The 23,127-nt window shown below is 32.6% G+C and overlaps 1 protein-coding gene across 7 annotated transcripts in view; it reads right to left on the bottom strand.

Moving 5' to 3' along the window:
- LOC143223041 (zinc finger protein castor homolog 1-like) overlaps positions 1–23,127 on the bottom strand; it is a 143,926-nt gene that overhangs the window by 60,544 nt on the left and 60,255 nt on the right. The window contains exon 1 of one of the 7 annotated variants that reach the window (XM_076450420.1): positions 11,684–11,978. The exons of the other annotated variants lie outside the window; for them this stretch is intronic. The gene's annotated coding sequence lies outside the window, so the exon portion shown is untranslated. Of the gene's footprint in view, positions 1–11,683; positions 11,979–23,127 lie in introns of those variants that run through there. 7 annotated transcript variants of the gene reach the window in all.

Raw genomic sequence — 23,127 nt, 5'->3', positions numbered from 1 at the left:
TTCAGGGTTCTCTATATTGTTTAGGTGTAATGATCAATCCCCATTATTCAGGGTTCTCTGTACTGTTTAGGTGGAACTATCAGTCCTCATTATTCAGGTTTCTCTATATTGTTTAGGTGTAATAATCAATCACCATTATTCAGGGTTCTCTGTATTGTTTAGGTGTAACTATCAGTCCTCATTATTCAGGATTCTCTATACTGTTTAGGTGTAATGATCAATCCCCATTATTCAGAGTTCTCTGTACTGTTTAGGTGTAACTATCAGTCCTCATTATTTAGGGTTCTCTATGTTGTTTAGGTGTAATGATCAATTCCCATTACTCGATTAAACAAGTGTAGTCCAAAAGTAGATAGGTGCTGTTGACTAGCTGCATTCCCTTTAGTCAATCATTTCAAAATGAGGGAGGATTAGCAGAAACAGTTCTTTGTGTAGGTTTGCACAAAAATTCTGAAACAAACAAATAGTTCATTTTATAGTACCATATCAGTCTTTAGTTGTTTTATTTTCAAAACGTCGTGAAAACGCTGACATCAATTCTTTGTAAACAGAAAACATTTTAATGATTAACTAGGGTTCGAGTTACATAACTATAATTTTGTAGAATCTGATCTTACCATAAACATCACTATGATTTTTCTTTAACCTGATCTCACCATGAACATCACTATTGTGTTGTACAACCTGATCCTAGGATATGTAGAAAATGATATCGTATGTACTTTTGTCGAAATTAAATAGATAAACAGTAAACTGTTTGGAAAAAAGTCGCTCTTGAGACTTAAACTTTATTCATGTACTTCTTTCAAAAGTCTTAATTGTTCGTTTTGTTTTTCTAATTAACAAGTCGCCACTTTTTTTGCCAATCATTACGATTTGAGCGTAATCATTACGATTTTGGTGTATACATTACGATTATACGCTCATAGAGACAAATATTACGATTTGTTGCAACTCCCAAATTATTATATATTATATAGGCCAATACAATAAAGTGATAAATTGTTCCCCCGGGGCTTGAAAGGGGTGAAAAAAAATGTCTAGTGAGATACAAATAAATTTTGATAATAAATAAAAGACATAGTCCAAATGGCTACTTGCGATAATCATGTTTGTGCTTGAAATAATGAAAAATATTTGTATTTCCGACGTCTACCAATAGTTTAAGTGCGGTGTTTCTCCACATTGGGTATGTGAGGGAATCCATAGTTACGTCATCAGTGCTTGTCAGCCAATCAGCGCTCGCGAAGATGGGTATCTCTCGTTTTCTAAGCGCCATAGAAACACCAATGCGATCGTTCACAAGATGGAAAAAAAAGAGCCCTCGTTCACCAGATTGTCTTGTTTCTGGCAAATCTAAAAGAATTAAAACTGTCAATTAAAAATATAGGAAAGAGTATAGTGCAAAATATCCGGTCATTGCATCAAAAGTCAGTGACAGTCATACGTTTTGTACAATTTGTCACATCGATTTTTCTGTGGCACATGGCGGGATAAAAGATTGTTCCAAACATACAAAATCTGCATCTCACCAACAAAAGGCTGAGGCGAAGACAAAAACGATGCAGATAACGACATTTATGAGTAATAATTCAGAATATGAAAAATATTTTTTTTTAAATTTGTTTATTAAATACACAAAACACAGTCATAAATGAGCAATCTATAGCAGTAATAAGTAATAATAGTTATTACAATAATATAATAATAAACAGCTTAGAGACATTGATCAGGCCTAGTAGCCGCAAATGATAAAGGGCTCTGTCTACAATCATTATGCTCAGTCATTTGAAATAGTTGGCATCTCTACTTTTAGTTAGCTATAGTTTTTTTTTTCAATGTAACCACTACCTTGTAATGAGATATAAGTTTGAAAAAAATTTGGAACGTTTAAAGAAACCATGTTACAGAATGAAAAAAGGCCTGTTGCTATTTGTCTTTCTCGTTTTGGTGGGCGACTCTTTACATCGGTCTTTAAACGTCACTGCTTACTTTAAATATAAATTCTTTGTGAGATTTTGCCTTCTTTCAGAAACGTCTACATCACTATAATATCTTGGTTTAGGTTTAACCGTTTTACAGAATAGAAGGTTTGTTTATTTTGTTTGTTTGTTTGTTTTGTTTTGTAATTTCGCACAAAGCTACTCGAGGGCTATCTGTGCTAGCCGTCCCTAATTTAGCAGTGTAAGACTAGAAGGAAGGCAGCTAGTCATCACCACCCACCGCCAACTCTTGGGCTATTCTTTTACCAACGAATAGTGGGATTGACCGTCACATTATAACACCCCCACGGCTGGGAGGGCGAGCATGTTTGGCGCGACGCGGGCGCGAACCCGCGACCCTCGGATTACGAGTCGCGCGCATTACGCGCTTGGCCATGCCGGGCCCAGAATAGAAGGTAATACACAGTTGAAACATTCAGAACCAAACAGTTTATTCAATAGCACAAGCTATACTCCAGCATAAAGTCAATATAAACTCACAAAAACTGTTATTTGTTGATAATATCATAAACAGAATGTAAAAAGCGGTAAAACGCTGAGTTATAAACAAGACATATAATTACTTCATAACTCTACCCACAGTTCATAGCATTGTTCAACACAAACTTGGCCAGATCGCGTTTAAGCATTAGAAGTCTTAATGCCACTTGGCAGGTTAAAGTACTGTGTAAGAATGTGTGCAAGTAAAAACAGGCTCAGGCTCAAAATTGCAAAATCATTTAAGTTATATCAAGGCGTTGGTTCTCCACCCCTCCCGCACCCATTCTCCAAAAGAGAGGAAAAGTTTCAAATCCTAGAGCTAAAGATAACTGATGAAATTACAGTTCTCTTGTATGATAATGAACTACCAGTCTCACAAATAATCAGGTATAAATCTCACACATGATTAACAACCAATTTCATAGATAATCAGCTAATAATCTCATACATGACAAGCTACTGCTTTTACAGATCAGCCACTACTCTCACACATGATCAGCTAACCGTTTTACAAACAATCTGGTTTTATATATGACTTCTGCATATAAAAATATTTACTTTATCTGATATTCTGTCAACTCACGTTTGCCAAGGATGACAAATTCATGATTACTGGTAACAGACCACTGTTATACTTAAATGACTGGATAGAAAGTAAGACATAAAACCTGATTAAATTTTTTAAAGCCAATGACATAGGTATGGATAGTAGAATATCTCCCTGAATATCATATAAGTTTTATACGAAAAGGAAAAAAAAATATATTATTAATAATAAAGAAAACTGTAAAATACGATTTAGCAACTAGAAAAATTATAATAATTTAATCGTATCTTTTATCTACGCATTGAATATTTATTGAATAACCTTTTAATTTAATGTTTGCAAACGTTTTCAGACCAACAGATACGTAATAAAACAGTTTCAGAACCATAGCAAAAATACTTAAACAACTTGTTTACAAAATATTAACTCAACATAGGTCATTAACATGCTAATGAAATACAAAGAAACATAAAATGACAAATGAAAAACGTTTATAATAAATTTTATCTCAAAATTATTATATAAATTAGGGAAAAGTTGTAATTAAAGAGTGGAAATGAAAGTTCCATTGAATTACATTAATTCACCCACTTAATGAATTTAAAACAAATGATTTAGCGAATTTCTAAAAACTATTTTCCTAACTGTTATACTGAAATTTTAACTTTGTGATCGGAACTAAAGAAATGATTCACCCACCTATCTACCTTTAAAGATTTCGATTATCTCTATTGATGGTTGAAATTAGTTCTATATCATTGAGTATATCAGCAGTGTGCACAGCTTGCACGACGTTTTAAACCATTACTATGAAGTTCAATGAGTCCAAAGAAATGCATTTGTTGGAGGCTCTGTTCATAGAACAGGAGTGATTTATGCCTTAGAACGTTTAAATAGTTGTATATTTATATGAAACAATCCAACTTTTCTTTCAAGACTAATAAGATGAACAAAGAAACTGTAAAAAATCTGACAAGAACTTTTAACACTATTGAAAATAAATGGCAATTGTCACGTTTATGTTTTTACTGTCTTCTAATCCATTAGTATATGGGAACTTTGACGTAATTTTTTTCTCACAAGATTCGCCCTTCTAATACGTGCATAAAAATCATCATTACAAATGAATAAATAGTAAACAGAATTATAGAATTTGGAATAGCCTGCAGTGTAAACATTAGTAAGGGTGTAACATGTTTATCGAGCTTTTTATCTTTAACTTAACCACCTCCAACAGGATGTTAAGGTGCGTGGTTAAAATGTGTAAATAACAACCTATTTAAGTTGTTTAAAGTAGATAATTTACACGTAAAAACTAGAATTGAATAAATTAGATACAGTAGTTCATAACGTTAGATTGATTGTATATATTGTCAGTAAATGTTCACAGTTTTGAGGCTGTCATGTATTCTTCTCTGTTAACTACGTAAATACTTACAAATATTTAGCAGTATGAACGCACAGAAAGTAAAGGAAAGGGAGAATCATTATTGAACGTTCATTCTTTCACTAAAAATATTTCAGTTTTTATTTGCTGTGGTTTGACATCGTGCGCTACAGAAAAAAGAATCCATAAAATATGGTGAAAATATTCGTATTTAAAAGTAAGTTATCTATCTGCTTGAAAAGACGCGTTTTTTTGTTTTTGTTTTCAAAATACCAAGCTCTACACTCTAATCGGTTGTTCGTATTTCACCTAAAAATATTTGCTGCTTCAATTAGATGTGCGTGATTACGTATTTCTGTTTTTATTCATTTCTATAATCCGTCTGTACATAAATATCTGATTAAATCTGCATTTGTATGTATCATAAAATATATTCATAATGAAGCAGGAAGAAAACAAAGAAACCGAACCACGTGAAGCTTGTGATTTAAATCAAGTCTTTCGCAGCACGAGACATTTTAAATTACGTGTGCTTTAGTGGCTACCAAGAAACACGTTAGGATTAAACGAATAAAACAATAAGTTTAAATAAATTAAACAACCTAAAATTCCAATAGACACATTTTATTCGTAATTTATTAAATTTCTAGATTTTTATGTCGCAGCTTGAGCTGCTGACACTTAATTCGCCACTTCAAACAGAAAGAAAAGATCATCATAGAAAAATCAAACAAACAAGCATTCCAATGGCAGCCCTCAGGTTTTTGCTAGATTAATTGGTATTTCTCTTAGATTCTAAAAATGAAGAAACAACAGTTAGAGAATAAGATAAAAATAAATTAGAATAATGTAATTAGATGTAAGTGAAAAAAGTTGACGTTTGTCAAACGGAAAGACAAATCTCAAAGGAAAAAAAATGTTATTGTTCATAATTCGAACTCAACCTTATTTTATGTGCTATGAAGGGAAATTGCTTCTAAATGTCTTTGTTTTGACACCAAACATTTTATCTAGCTGTCAAAAGCTAAAATCCAGATTCAAACAATCAGACCCTTTGAAAACTTCTCATGTTGCATGTCAAATATCATTACTATCTTTAAGTATTATCTACATTTTCCCTTTGTTTGTAAACGTTATAAGTAGAATTCATCCCCTTCTGTCTATCACTCGCCTTCTTCTCATTAACCTTACGTTGCCTCTTCTAATTACCTTATTTTTATCCCTTTAAAAAAGGAGAGAAAGAACGTTTTCAGATTAGAACAGGCGTTGTTGAGCAGTTTTTCTCTTCCCAATATCCAACATATTAAGCAATAATGATAATTCAGAATTGTTATGTTTTAAATAACTCAGGATTAAATTACTACCTCTCATTTGTTAAGTTAAACGTATTTTTAGCAGTTAAATGTAATTCATATCATATAGGTGTTTCTTATTTACTCTCATGCTTTATTTTGCTTTGCACAAATTACATTTTCTCTTTGTCTATATTAAGAAGTATATAATTTATCAAAGTATTTTATTTGGTAAAAAAACAGAAAGGAAAATAGTATAAATAGTTAGCTATAACACTAAAATAACTGGACTTTCAATTTTTAAACAAAAATAGAAGAATTGTATTAGGGAAATGGGTGACTAAATGTATAAATTATAATTCTGCGAAATTATCACAGACCTGAATAATAATAACGGAGACTTATATTCACATGACTCATTAATATAATAAGACATCAGGGGTTCAGAAATATTACTTATCATTTCTCGTTACCAAGAATTTGTTTGTTTGTTTGGAAATTTCGCACAAAGCTACTCGAGGGCTATCTGTGCTAGCCGTCCCTAATTTAGCAGTGTAAGACCAGAGGGAAGGCAGCTAGTAATCACCACCCACCGCCAACTCTTGGGCTACTCTTTTACCAACGAATAGTGGGATTGACCGTAACATTATACACCCCCACGGCTGGGAGGGCGAGCATGTTTAGCGCGACGCGGGCGCGAACCCGCGACCCTCGGATTACGAGTCGCACGCCTTACGCGCTAGGCCATGCCGGGCCCGTTACCAAGAAACGGTTCTACGTTTCTCTCTTGTTCGAAGTGTTAAACAGAATGCGTGAAACACAAATACTTTCACAGAGTCGAAAAAATTTCATAGAAAATTAGTGCCAATAAAGAGAATTTTGGTACTTACTGTCTACAAGTAATAATAAATTAAGTCTCAGTGACATCTGCATACAAGCAACAACCCATGAAGTGGGTTTCTGTGACAATTGTCTACAAGTAATAACCAGCCATGTGGGTGTTAGTGAAAACTACCTACGAGTAATAACCACCCAAGTGGGTTTTGGTGACATTTGCATACATGTAATAACCAATTAAGTGAATTTCAGTAGCAATTGCTTAAAGTCATAAAATCATGTAGATTTTAGTTACAACTGCCTACAGGTAGTAGCCAACCACGCAGTCTTTAATGAAAATCACCTACAAGTAGTAACTAACCTTGTGGATTTCAGTAACAGTTGCTTACAGGTAATAACAAACTATGAGTTTCAGTAACAACTACCTATAAGCAATAACCAACCACGTGAGTTTCTGTGGCAATCATCTACAAGTGATAACCAGCCATATGGGTTTCAGTAACAATTACTTACTAATTAAATATATAAGTTTAAGGACCAACTGTCTACAGGTAATAACCAACCATGTGTGTTTCATTGACAATAAACAACTTTAGGTACCTAATATCCAATGAAAAGGTAATGAATATACTTAGGAATCAATTATATAGATGTAGCTGAAAGATAGAGACTCATTTGTCAAAGGTGCCAAAGTTTTATGGTTTTTTAATGTGATATAACTGAAAAATACACAATACTAGAGTTCAGTCATGTTGATTTACGAGAACTGTGCATAAAATAAACAATTTAAGATATTATTATATTAAAAATAAGGAACATTCTTGTAGCTTTGGTGACAGCTATACACACTGCGACCCAAACATATAGATTTAAGTGAGAAGTGCCAATAAGTAACAGACAATAACAGATATTTAAGTGAGAAATTTACATAAGTTAGCAGCAATCACTTATGTTTTTGTGATAAATACTCAACAGGAAAAACACGATCACATACGTGTAATAAGTACAAAACAACTGTGAGGATCATTCGCATAAATTTCGATAACAAATTTGCATGATTATTAACCATCATGCAACCTGAGCGATAATTATGGCAAGCATTTGTCTGCACCTAGGATCCAATAATATAGAACTTATACATAACTGAAGAACCAATATATACATAAAATTAAGTGTTTGTTTGTCTGTGGCTAATCACAGAGTTACAGAACGGGGTATTTGTTCTGTACCCACCATGGGTATCGAAACTTAATAGTTTGGAACAATAAGGATCTTATTGGTACATCTCAGCTGTCTTGTCCTCTAAACCAAACTAAGAGTATTAAACATATTTTAAAAAGAGTAATCCAGCTCTTATCATTCATATACCTATCAATCTTTCTTTTAAACTCACTCAAACCTTCTGCCTCCATAACATCCGAAGGCAACCCATTCCACAGGCAAACCACTCTATTTGAAAATTAAATTGTTTTACCTGAAGATGGCTTCTACTTTGCCAAAATCTATATTTGTGTTTCCTAGTTCTATAATTCTCGCTGTTAAAAAGTACAAAAATGTTAATGTATCAACATTAACTCCTTTTATAATCTTAAACACTTCAATCAAATCCTATCTAACTCTTCTTTTTTCAAAAGAAAAAACAATTTGAGAAATTTCAGCCACTCTTCGTATGACAACCTCTCTTCCCTAGTTACCATTCGAGTAACTCTTCCCTGAACCATTTCCAACAACCCAACGTCCTTCCTAAGGTAAGGACCACAAAGCTAAGTACAACATTCCAAATGTGGCCTAACCAGTGACTAATACAATGAAATTATAGTCTCTTTAGACTTGTATTCAATATTTATGTAGATACAACCTAAAATTATATTTCCTCTTCCACTAGAAACAGCACACTGCTTGGATGGCTTAAGAGACTGATCAACCATTACAACAAGATTCTTTATAGTGTTATAAGTACGCATGTTTTTCGCTGTGCACTGGTGGTGAGTTATATTTATGTGAAGACTTTTACAAGATTACAGTGAAACGCTGATAAAGCTTTTATTTTTTCAGAAACTGCAAATAAAGTAACATATTAAATGGTGGCTTGGATGTCAGGGTATTCTGTATATTTTAAACTCATGTGTAAAAAAAAAACCTTTTTAACTTTGGTCTCGTCTTCTTTAACAATGTTTTCACTTCAGCAAATTGAAAGTTGAAAATAATAATATTTTGAAATATTCATGATATCACTTTCTGTCTAATTTATATTTTTGTTTTCTGATGGATCTTAAAATATTCAAGGTAGAAGTCAATACAATTAATGCAGAACAGAAATAGTAAGCTGACCAATGGGCATTTCTGTTCTGGGTGTATCATTAAAATAATAATCTACTACATGTTATATTTTGAAAAAAACAGAATTATTCATGGGGTGAGTTTCTAGAATCATTCTGAATTCAGTCACACTATGTATAAAAATATCCCATCTATATTATATCTGTCATGACTACCGAAATATTCCTCCAACACAAAATCTTATTTGAATAATAGAATTTACATATAAAACTAATTTTTAAACAGTAAAAATTAACACTCTTCTTTTTATTGTTTTAAAGTTTATCTTGGTTCTACAATTTTAAAAATGAGAAAAGCCCGACATGGCCAGGTGGGTTAAGGCTCGTAATCTGAGGGTCGCAGGTTCGCATCCCTGTCGCGCCAAACATGCTCGCCCTTTCAACCGTGAGGGCGTTATAATGTGACGGTCAATTCCACTATTCGTTGGTAAAAGAGTAGCCCAAGAGTTGGCGGTGGGTGGTAAGATTTCCCTCTAGTCTTACACTGCTAAATTAGGGACGGCTAGCGCAGATAGCCATCGATTAGTTTTGCGCGAAATTCAAAAACAAACAAAGAAAAATGAGAAATAGAATTATAAATGAGTAGGATTAGGTTTTCTTTTCAGGTTTTTGTATTTCGAATATGATATTATGAACACAAAAAATTAAAATTCCATTGAAAATGATTAATGAAAATTTAGTATTTACCATAAAATTTGATAATTTACTTTTTAATGGGAATTCGTAAGAAAAAAGTTAAATATTGCAAATTTTATTAGAAAATAATAAAAAAAATTTTCTTCTGGTGATGGGGTCTACGAAAAATATTAAAATGTTGCTTCTCACTTTAATCTTAAATATAATATTCAAAGTTTCTACGTAATTAAAAACTTGTGTGTAGCTTTTGGATTGCTTTACCCTTTGAAATACTGTAATAATAAAGCTAGTTTTTCACTCATAATCGCGTTTTACTGAGTTGTATTAACTTGTCATTTTGTGATTGTTCACTTCCTTTGAACATGATTCGATTTCTACAAGTGTTATATAATTGTTCAATTCCTCTAAAAATGATTCGTTTTTTTACATGCGTTATATAATTGCTCAATTCCTCTGAACATGATTCGTTTTTCTACTTGTGTTACATTGAGGACTATTATCAACACTTTCTTCTTGTCGTTTTATTAAATTATTAGTGAAGCGACTTAAAACTTACAGCAAATATATAAAGAGAAGAGATACACCCTAAGATATATGAATTAAGAAATGGCATGAAAATTACAGGTTTTTGCAACTGAATAACCTTACATCAGTAATTGCGTATGCACATGTAAAGACTGTACATAAACCTTATTTACATGCTTAACAACACACTGTAGAGATAGTTATATACATAATGCCAGACACTGTCCGGAATAATAAATAAAACGTTTGTGGAGTTTTATAATTACACTAGTGAATCATAAATTAACCCCTCCTCAAATTTTGTAAGTCTCATAACGTTACCTTCATCTCAGGCGGTAGTGATTCATTTGCACTGTCCGATAGGCAGCTGCCAGAAAGCAGTTGTGGTACGTAGTGCCCTCTTTAGGATAACTACTTCTTGAAAAAAAATATCATTTATGCTTTTTAAAATCCGAATACTCTATATGCATAGTAGCGTCTATTTATTGAAATTGTTTGTAAGCTAAGTTTTATATGTACCATAATCTACTTACTTAATTATTTATATTTCAAAATTGTTCATTTATCTGTGCTTTAAAGCGTTTGGCTTTTTATTCGTGTCTGTCTGTCTGTCTGAATTTGAATTATATGTTTTGGTATTATAGAAGTGGACATTTAAGGTTGCTGGTGAAGAGATTGTGTTTGTAGGGTTAACTCATTACCAGTACAACTAACGTGCTTTGAATTTTAATAAAAGTAGCTTACTCAATGAGTATTACTTTGTATGCAATAAACAACTCATAGTAAACATTAATTTCCACCTACGTCCCTTAGGATTGACGCATCTTCAGGGTAATTTCCACAAGGAGTGAACGAAACCTTTTGTAACTATACTTACAAAACAGCAAATATATAGAGAGAGAAACAAGAAAATAAACTAGGTGCAGACCGAAATATAACAACGTTAGTATAAAGAGATGTACTGCAATGTGTATGTGACCTAAAGCTATCTATACTAAGGCTATATATCCATTCATTCAACAGATTTTAAAAACAAGTGAAATAACGGTTTATATAAGTACTGTGAAGACTGTGTCATAATGATTACACACCAGTCGCAAACGTTAATGTATTTAAACAAAAATACTTATAAGATATTTTTATAGTCGATGTAGCAATGTTACAGTTTGATGTTTCGAATTATCATCTCTGCACATTCAGCCTAATATACCTGGAAAAGCACAAAAAATGACGCTGAACTATATTAAATACGTGTTTTAAACTCATTAAGACTGCAGGCTCTGCTTGTAAAAGGTTTAACAGTCATTTTTTGATAGGCAAATGACCCTAGTTCTCTATAATTTAACTGTCGTTTTCTGATACGAAAGAGCCTATGTTCTTTCTCTATACGTTTTAACAGTGCCATTTTCTCAAATGAAAGTGACCTGTATTCTTTCTCTATACGTTTTAACAATGTCATTTTTTGATATGAAAGAGACCTGAGTTTTATATACGTTTTCTTTTTTTAAATAATTCTTTTGTTAAGAACTAATATCTGCTTGAAATTGAATAAAACGCATTCATCGTAGAGTTTAAAATGTATCCCTATATATATATATATATATATAAAAATATTCCACAAAACATTTTCTACTCACCCTTTGAATGAAACAACAATAAAAAAATCCAGTGTCAGAAAAACTTCTATAGCCACAAATTAAGGAACTTGAGAAATGAATATTATGATTTTTTGTCTGGTCAGTTATTATCAGGAAACTATAAAGCTTTCGTCAGCCCAACCCTCACACTGCGGACTCGTTCCTTCAGCTACCAGCTGAACTAAACTGCTGGCCGATAAACAACATAAGCCTCGAGTAGTCGCGTGCTATCTGTTTTCGAATGCGTCTAAAGCCGAGAGTCTGGTTCGGACTGAGCTCACAAATACCTGTCGACGAATGTATCAAAGAACTGATGTAATAGAAAGAGACCGGGACGTTTGAAGGGGCTGGTGCACAGTTCTACCTTCAGGCGCTTTCAACGTGATGATCAGAGGAGTCGAAAAGTTTCTGATCTACTCGACATGTGTAATAAATATATTCTGAGTCATTGTTTTTGTTTTATGTGCAAGTTTTATATAACTTTGGAAATCACTGACCTCCTCAAACACCCACTATATACAGAAGGTCTGTGAATTGATCGACAATAAGCAAGGGATGAAATATATGAGAAATTATTTTCATGCACAAAATAGGTTTCGATTCTCATTCAGCAAAAATTAACAAATCTCAGTACTTCTAGAGAGGAGTTGTTGTTTGTGTAATTACAAAGATGCCACAGTAAACGTTATTAGAATATTTTTTCTTAACTCTTATCTGATATTTTTCACATATCGTTCCAAACGGTTATTTCATTTAAAAAATGCAAAAACGCTACAAAGATGCCACAGTAAACGTTATTAAAACTTTTCTCCCAATTCTTATCTTATATTTTTCACACGTCAATCATTATGGTTGTTTCATGAAAAATACGAAATACAGAAGGGGCTGTAGGGCTTAAAAGTCAACAAATAAAGAAATATTTCAACCACCCGCTAGTACAGCGGTATGTATCCGGATTTACAATGCTAAAATTAGGGTTCGATTCCCCTCGGTGGGCTGAGCATATGGCCCGATGTGGTTTTGCTATAAGAAAACACAGAAATATTTCTTCTAGAAGTAAGGCACAATTACAGTTTACAAACAGGCTTACCAGAAAATAATGTACAAGTATGAATACAGAAGAAAACCATTTCTACAACAATAGTCTTTTATTTTTTCTATTTCACAGGTTTTGACTTGTTTGACAGACAAGCAGATAGGTAATTTGTTTATTTTTCCTGCGGAACCACTCAAGGGTTAGCTTTCCTAAATTTTAAAGTGATAAATTAGAGGGAGTGAGATATTAAACGTTAATCATCACCAGTTTTCAGTCTACTATTTTTTAGCAATGATTACTGTGTTAACCGTAACATTATAACGCCCTTATGGCCGAAAGGGACAGCATGATCGGAGACAAATTTTGATCCAGCAATATGCAGATTGCAAGCTGAGTGCCCTAGTCACCATAACATGTCATACTGAGACAGAGACATGTATAATTTCGTCAGTGTTATCAGGTTGTGGTTGCTTCTAACAATAAAATATGTATGTATATGTATACATATAGCACAGATAGCCCTCGAGTTGCTTTGTGCGAAATTCCAAAACAAACATGTATACATATATATACGTTTATGTATGTGTGTATGTATATATATATATATGTATGTGTGCGTGTGTGTTTTTATATATACACACATATGATTCCAAGCATGTGTGATTCGTGGAGGAACTATTACTATCCACAATTTTCATTAAATTTTATTTTTCAACTTACATTTACTTCGTACGTAATTTGAGAATACGTTTTATTTTTAAAAAAAATAGTGAAAATTTAATATAGAGCAAAGCAGTCCTAGTTCACGTGATTAACGAAAGATTGCGCGTTTATAGATTTGTTTGGCTTTGAAATAACCGTTCTTTCGAAACTAACAGAGCATTTTCTGTGACTATACCTCTACTTAACTGATACCGAAATCGACTTGTCTCACGTTCTGCTGACTTTTGCTAGCACATGTGTTGCTAATAGGTTTTAGCACACATAATTTAAGTAAGACAAATGTAATGGGTAATATTACATAGACAATAAAATGCAATAACAAACGCAGCAGGAATAACTGACATTAATGTGTTGTCCGACAGGTTAGCTAATTATTCGAAAATTTCAAAACATGTTCCCGTGAATACTAGTGGAATATATAATAATTAGTTCATCTACAGTTACTATGGCAACTTTTGAGTATGATAAACAATGAAATTACATTGAACCAGTACATGAAACCACATTTATATACCAAACTGGTTATCTCTGTGAATGTTTTTTTTCATAGGATGTCAGTATTAATAACGCTAATAATAGCGTAGTTGACGTCCGTTAATGTACAATATTCATAGTCAGCAAGATCTAGCAGTTTTGACTTAGATGCCAAAATGCATATAATTGCTGGTTTTATATTTTTATTGCTTAGGGTCTTTTCGTTTTATGCATATAAAACGACTACTTGTCAAATTAAGACAACCTTATAAAGACAAGATGAGGCGAGAAAAAATGGAAAAAAGAATAGAAGGATCGAATAACAAGGGCATGTTCACGTTATAAGCACTAATATTAACTTCCTTTTTCAAAGGCTGATCCCAAAGTTTTGATGTTACAGATAACACTTTATACAAATCAGAGACTGTTGAATTACGTAAATAAACACAAAGAGCAGAGTAAAACAGACTGGTAATCATTGTAATTCACCCATCGAATCCTGCCGGTAGAGGGATATGAATCGCAAGAGGGCTCCTACAAAGGTTATCAAGGTCCTAACTTCCTTGGTCCATGTAGTCTTTATACCACCCTTTCCTTTCTCATACGAACTTCATTTTTAAAAAAAAATACATAAACAAATACTTCTTATGTCAAATGTGGGTAAATCATGTGAAACACTATACAGAAAAGTCCAAAATATCAATAGGTTTCTGATGTGTGAAAATAAATGTTGCTTACATAATGTTAAATAATGTAGAATATGAGGTGAAGCAGAATGTAAAGCACTTTATTTGGTTTGTTGTTGCACAGAGCTACACGACAGGCTATTCATAGACAGAAGTATAGATATCCAGGTTTTAGGCTCTGTATATAATTTTGTAGTTTTCTATTTATTTTTTAGCGTTTCAGTTATTTTTACTTAATACTCAAATTTTGAGAAAATATAATATTTATCATTCAACTTTGAATGACATGGTATATTTTGAAAGACCCAAATGTTAAGAAATGTAATTTTATGATTTAAATGTGAGTACTCCGATTATGTTGGATGCTAAAGAGACAGGTTTATGCCGAAGAGTATTCAAATCTTTAGAAATACATATTATTATTACTTGATTTTAACTTTTCACTTTCAGTTAATCTAACATTTAAAAATATAATTTCTATATCTTATTTTGAGTATATCAGGTAGTTTTCTGTTAACATTTAAAAAAGTTTACTTCGTTTGAATCGGAAATTTTCGTTTTCCCCAATATTTTGAATTTTTAACATCTGAAAAAAATAAGATTTTATATTTTAAAGAATTAAACTATTTCAAATATTTACTGTTCCAATGACGAAGTTTCTTATCACAGTTAAAATATAACGAAATATTTCAACTCAGCTGTTTGAATTGACTACCTACTAGCTACAGTGCCAAAATCCTGATAATTTAAGCCTAAATTTGATTAAACAATTAAACTATAGGTTTGTATCTCAGAATGGCAGAGTAATCCGAAGATGACCCAAGAAGGTCGAAACGTTATTCTTTGCTTATTAGTAAAAATGTTAATAACCATATCAGCCGTTCTGAGTTACATTTTTATTTAAAGTGGGTTTCTCGTCATCAACAAAAACTGTGGGTTTCGTTATCAGTGGAGTATGTGTCATAACTTTAACTAGTAAAGAAAAACGCAAAGAAAACCATGCCATATATATTAGGTACATAAATTCAATAGTAAAATCGAAGCTGTTTATAATTTGTGGAGAAAAGAGAAAACTGGATTCCAAAGATTCAGATCAGGCTTCTTGTTGGACAATGGATATTTTTCTGTGCGTTACAATTCGATAAGAGTAACCCAGAATTTAGGTGTGGACAGTTGTTGGCCAGCTACCTTCTCTGTAACTGATCACTTCAAACCAGAAACGGTTAAGCGTAGATGTTAATTTCTGTAGCTTTGCCTGAATATCTGCAGCTTCAAAGTGTCAACTACCAATTGTTCACGAATACTTCGCTTATATTCATCCTCAATATAACTCCCTAGGGGTTTGTAAGGGTGTAAAAGAGGCTTTCAAACAGACGAATTCGGGTTTTCCGCTCATTTCAAGCACATTTATATCATTTAAATATTTGAAGTTTCTTTCAATCACTAAATTAGAACTATTTTCGCAATTTCTACACAATCCTTTGGAATCTTTGGTTTAAACTTTTGGCATATCATATATTTGAATTCCATATCGAAATCCGATATAATGACTCTATACCCTCCCTACCTTTTCATTAAATAATATTTGTTGTTTATATAGCACTTCTTTTTGACAGGTTCCCTACCCCAGTGGCACAGCAGCATGTCTGCGGACTCAAAACGCTAGAAAACCTGGTTTCGTTACTCATAGTAGATTGAGTACAGATAGTCTATTGCGTAGCTTTGTGCTTAACTTTAAACAAACAAATATTTTTGGTAAATGCTCACACGATATAGAAAGATATATGTTAGTGAAGCTCGCATGCATGTGTTAGATACGATGAATTAATATGAAAGGAAACAGTGAAATCAAAAGATCAAACTAAATACTCATTACTCATATTTTACGAAAAATGAACTCACTTTATCTAAAGTGTAAAGAAGTAATGGTCTTAGAAATGATTTAGACCATTATTTTTCTTAATAACATTTTCAAAGTTTAAGTCTCAAACAGAATCAGTTATATTTCACTGCATAGTTTTTCAAACGACAGTGTTTCAAGTCATCGTGTCAAATGGGACCGAGAGCGATATTTTTCAGGAAGTTTCAACTAATTATATTTCATAGCGTCTCAAGTGACGTGTTCCATAGCAGCTTCTTTGATAGTGTTTAATGTTTCGAGTTGTGTGAAAAGGTTGTGACTCAGAGCGTTTCAACTAATGTTCCATCGCACCTCCAGCAATAGTGTCTCAGACTGTATGAAATGTCCGTGACTAATGTTTCATATCACCTCCAGTGACTCAGGATGTTTCAACTTACTGTGTACCACAGCGTCTCAAAAGATATTTCATAGCAATTACAGCAGTTGTGTCTCTTGTTATAATGAAATAACTGTGTCTCATAATGTTTCATACAACCTTCAGCGTCAGTGTCTCGCGAAGTTTTAGATGCTCGTGTTAAAATAGTCTGGTGACTGTGCTATTTCAATCTCAAGAAACGACAATATTGTTGTAAATAAAAGATGTAATTTTGACTGATTTTTAGTATTTACACTTTATTATTTTAGAATTAATATATTTGCCAAGTTGAACAAAGTAAATAAAAATGCAGAAGAAATTAATAAACTGGAATGTGTTATTTTTCTCTTCAAAATATAAAATAATGTGTAGCAATGGATGTAAAATAATGTTATTAAAATTCACGGCTGCAAAGTTGGCCCTTATGAACATTGTTATTTATGTGAGAAAATAATAAGATAGCAAAATGTAAGGGAAATAAAGTGGAAACTGTGAACTTTGAAAGATCGTTGAGTGGTACAGATTCATCAGATCAATATATTTATTATTTATTTTCATCACTTGTTATTATTAACTTCATTTCATACCAGTCTTACACATGTATTTGGCATAACTGTAATACAAACAAAATTAAAACGCAATAGTACTTACGAAAGAGAAATAATAGAAATTACTAAAATATTCAAATATCTAGTTAATTCTGGACAACTTATTATCTTCAAAGAACTCCTTGCTCAACGCTGTAGCTCTCGCAGAAAATTAATCAACTGTAAGAAGTTTTCCTACTCGTAAGATATTTGCAGGTTGGGCCAGTTCACGCCGTTTCTTGTATTTCAGGTCACAAACGCGGAATAAAATACCTCACCCAACATTTCAGGCACCTTATTTTATATATATTTAATGAAATCCAAGTCAACAACCTACATCTTATCTTGATGTATGGATCCGAGAATTCCTTAACCAGAGGGTAAATTGTGTACAAGTACGTTAAACTCAAACCAGAGATTTTTTGGATAACCCATGCGGCTTCCTATACCGGTTTAAATATACTTTTTTTTTCATTTACATATTTATTGCTATTATGTAAATTAATGGCGAAAACTTTTACGTGATAACGTCCATTATAAGTACAAACCTACATGGTTAAAAATTCTATGTATATAGTTATACCAGATAAAAGATTTTACTTAATTGTGAAAAACAAACAAACACACTGATGCGAGACTGCGAAGAGAATTAGTTAGTATAAGCATACGAGTTCAACGAGTCGTAGTTGGCTTTTCAAACTGTGAAGTTAAGGTTCCATGGTTCGCGTCCCGTTACGATCCCACCACCTTCAAAGCAAAACGAAAAAGAAAACAAGTCGCACTCCATAATTTGGACTGTAAGTGACGGTCAAACCTCACGGTTTCGTTTTACACGAGGACCAAAAAAACGTTGGTGGTAAATGGTATTGACAAGATATATTTCCTAGTCTATTACTTCAAAATGTTTCAGTTAAAATACTTTGCATAAACGTGCGAGATGAAATATTAAAACAAACGTAGCGTTCTAAAGATGTTATTGTAAATTAAGGGGAAAAAAGATCGAACGTAACAGTTAAAAATTTTAATGTTATTGCAAAAGATAGGAATTTTGACAGATGCCAAGGAAGATAAAGTTTTTACATGAAAGTAATGCTTGAAGTATTGAACGTTCTGTACGAAGTAAAGAATTTAAAGTTTGGCAATTTTAAGAAGAAAGTCAATTAACTATTACAAGAGTGAAGCCTTAAGTTAATGTCCACGCATAATATAAAATGTTTAAATCAAATACAAGAGATAAATGATTTTAGCAACAACGTGAAGAATTTTTTATTTAATTTATTGCGTAATCTATAACTGTCAAGTTGGCATGCGATATCAGTACCAATAAAAGTAATAAAATTACGTCTGAGATTTGGCGTAAATAAAATATTGTTAACGTTTCTCTCACACGTGGCTAGAAACACTTTATCGTTCGCTTTGTTCATAAACCATAGAGACCAGGAAGAAATTTAAAATAAAGTCTCTAAAGTCGAAAATCAACAGCATCTGAAAACGTTTCGTGTAATGATGGAATTAATATTAATACCCCTTATTACAATAGAACTATTATCAGTTTATGAAATGTCTTATTAACATGTTATGCCACTTCTTTCTCCCACTCACAAACGAGTTGATGCATATCTTGTTTTTATTTAATGATGAAATATACCTTTATCCTTATGACTGCAACAGTGGTTAAAATTAAAATATACGTAAAAGAACTGGAGATGTGGCATAGAATTACGTAGTAACTCGTTTGAATGTGAAAACAGCATTTCTGAGAACTTAGTAAACACGATGAGGCATTATGTATTATATGCACGAGCACAAAACAAGTAACAAATTATGTATATTGAATGAAAATTATTATGTGTAAAACGTAAGCAGAAGACCTTGAAGATAAGTCAGTTCTGTTAATAAAGGTTTTACAATACTTTATAATATTAATCGTAACGAAAATGATATAATAATAAAAAATTGTTAATGTTTTTGTAAAATAGAAATAATATATATAATAACGTAATTTTTCTTGTTTGAGCTTGAAATTATCTTGAAATTTTACATCTAACTTTGATTGGAAAAATACTTCAACTTGACTGAAAATCCTAACCTTTTATACAAATATATTTCTAACAAAATCCATATAATTTACACACATTTTCCGTATTTACCAAAGTGGGAAGAATGCTTTATTATAAAACAAAACTCACACTGTTTTTGATTAAGTGAAAACCTACAGAATGATCTATTTAAACTGTATTGCCCCATATATAGAGCACCGATTTTTAGTTGTATATGCCCGATAAGTTACTGTTGAACCACAGATTGATCGCTTCAAACTACGGTACATTTTCTCGTTTTGGAAACCACACACAAAATCAAAATACAAAATAATAATAGTAATAATACAATACAAAATTCCAATAATGATTCTGATATTTTCAAGAAACAAAATGTGGGTGGTTAGGGTGCTAAACTCGCGATCTGCAGGTTGCGGACTCGATTCCACGTCTAATCAAACATGGTCGCCCTTTCAGTCGTGGAAGCTTTATCCCACTATACATTGGTAAAATAGTAGCCCAACAGTTGGCGGTGGGCGATGTTGATTAGTTTATTGCTGCTAAGTTAGAGATGGCTATGGCATATACCACTCGTGAAGGTTTGCGCGAAATTCAAACTAGAGAGAGTAATGTTTTATCCTAATGAAATTAATAGATCTAAGCTTTTCAACACAATAAACATAAATATTTAATACAAAAAAATATGTCTTTTGTTCAAGATCTTTCACTCCAAACATTTAAATAATAATAATTTAACAAAAATATTATAAAAACCTATGTATTAGTAACGTTTAAAATGTTAATAAATGTGCACATGGAATTGATTTAGAAATTCGAGATATTTTCGTTAAATAATTTTAATAAGAACACAAAAAATACTTGTTTATAGTAACTGTGCTTTGCTGCTACTAAATATTGTTATTTACCGTTACAATGGTATATTATGTACTAGATGATATATAGTTCGTAACACTCTGATTCATACGTCATAGTTTATTTCCCTAAGTAAATGAGGCTTGGTGGTTAAAAACGTTCGATTTGCAGTTTTCAGGTTTCTAGCGTTGTAAGTGCCACTGGGGGAGCTTAAAAGGATAAATAAATCAAAATTGCTATTGACAAACTTTCAGAATAAATTATTATAGCTGAATTATACACAATTTTTTCAGCGCCACCCTAAACCCTGCAGTAATATTCTGGAAAATCTGCTGCCACTTTGTTGTGTAAATTTTATCAAAAAATAAATACAAATACCATTGGTGCACTGCATAGTCAAAGTTCGTTGACTGTTGGGTTCTCAACTATTTAAAACAGAGTTACTAATGTTTTCTAATTTTTATTATACTCTTTTAGAGGAAGAGTTAATAACAACGGTGATGATTTTCAACAACGCGCTTGTATGACACCATGGAGAAATATTAGCTGGTCCCCAGCGAGTCTGTGAATAACTTAGGGACTTGCAACGATGAAATATGGGATTACATTTCTCATGGTGTACAGGGCACAAATAGCCTACGGTGTAGCTTTGCGTTAAAACAAACAACCAGATACAAAGTTGACAAAGACGTACGGTGCCTTTCCTCAGGAGTCTGGAATAATGTGACAAATATAATATGTTAATAATGTTCGAAACTAAAAAGAAAGATTTTATACACATAGAAATTCGAACTGTATGTATTTTATTAGTTCACTTTAAGGAAATCAATTTTGAATCTATTTAACCCTAGGTGTCGCTAGTTTCAGGATACGCTGATTCGGGATATTTATCCCATTCAATGTAATAGTTAATTTAATATGGCCCTCCATCTTTTATTCAGCTTGATATACTAAGTTACTACGACAACATAAGTTAATTTATGTTACTTAGTAAATATTTTACACCAGTCGGTTCGACCTATTTTATTTGCTGAGTTTTCTATGTTAATTTGGAGTGAAGACCCAGTTCAGTTTATTAAATCAGTTTAATAAGTTAGAGTTACTCGACATGATGAGTTAGTTTGATTTTACTTAACTCACGTACTAACTCGCACAGTTTTCAGTCAGCTATGCTGGACAAGAATGGCGTATTATTTAAATGTTCTTTTTTTTTTTAAGCTATGTTATATCAGACTATTTCGACATACCCTTCATCATTTCGTTGTACTGGGCTAGTGTGACATATTGGTAATCAGTCCGCTGTATTGGACAATAAAGACGTACGTAATTATTTCGCTGTATTGCGCTAGTTGGACATACTGTTAATCGTTTCGCTGTATTCGGTTAGTTCGTCACACGTTAGCAATTCGCTGTATTGAACTAGCCCGACAAATTTAATAAATTATCAGTACTGAGCTAATTCGTCATACTCAGTCAATTCTCTGAACTGATCTGGTTTGGTCAATATGTTGCATATTTTGATAGTTAAATGCGAAGAACCAGATTATAAAAAAATATACTCTTTTGAGTAGATGTTCTTGAAATGCTGCAATATTTGCGACATTTAAGACTATCTTAAACTTACTCTGTATTACCATCGTACAGTTTACTAAAATATAAACAATTACGTAGTATGATTTTTGCGTAATTGTCTTACGTGATAAGATTTTCATCAAAATTGTTCCACGAGGAATGTTACCAGGATTTCCTTTATGAAATAAATGGTACATTTTGTCGGTTAAAATTTCACAATATGAAGTTTGGAAAGTTTAATACAGTACAAATTTAGAAATTTCAGGCATGAATTAGCAAAAGAACCGATGTCTTTCTCTTGTTTCTGTCTTCCTTTGTTACTGATGCAACAAATTAGGCCTCACTAGTAACAACGGAATATACAAAATAAAGCTAAACAGAAAAAGAGGAAAAAAACCGCTTTAAAGAAACGCGCTGATGTAACGTAAGGCTTAGTGCTGCAAATGTGATATAAACAACTTCAAAGCGCACGAAGTTTTTTGTTTGTTTCTTTGAATTTCGCGCAAATCTATACGAGGGCTATCTACGCTAGCCGCCCCTAATTTAGTAGTATAAGACTAGAGAGAAGGCAGCAGGTCATCACCACCCACCGCCAACTCTTGGGCTACTCTTTTACTAATGAATGGTGGGATTGTCCGTCACATTATTGCGCCCCCACGGCTGAAAAGGCGAGCGTGTTTGGTGTGACTGGGCGCATGAATTTAGAAACTCTTTACTGCTAAAACAAATAAACGACGAAGGTAAACTGCTCAGAAGTGTTTGCATCTTCATCCGGAATAGCTGACTGGACGTAACAAAACCAATAGGAATGATGTCATCCTCAGAATGACTTCTCAGTGACCACAAACTCTGTGATTAAATGCAGACTAGTTAACCATTCAACGATTTACACTGTTCTTCGAGAGCAATATAAGGGATGGTATTTGACTATACACGTAATACTTGTGTTATTATCTTTATTCTAAATGTGATATTTAGATATTTGAGGCCTACTTAGAGAAAAAGAAAAAAAATATTACGACAATGAATTCATTCATTGCTAACAAATGTAAAATTTATGTTATCCCCAATAGATATTTAAAAACTACGTTTATCTTCATTTAGTCATGTGAATACCATTAGCAAACTCGGTTTCAATATTTTGCAACCATCATCAGTACTGATACCTAAAAAAATGC

The sequence above is a fragment of the Tachypleus tridentatus genome, chromosome 8, assembly GCF_004210375.1.
Source record: "Tachypleus tridentatus isolate NWPU-2018 chromosome 8, ASM421037v1, whole genome shotgun sequence".
Taxonomy (NCBI): Eukaryota; Metazoa; Arthropoda; class Merostomata; order Xiphosura; family Limulidae; genus Tachypleus; species Tachypleus tridentatus.
This window is presented reverse-complemented; position numbering and strand designations above follow the sequence as displayed.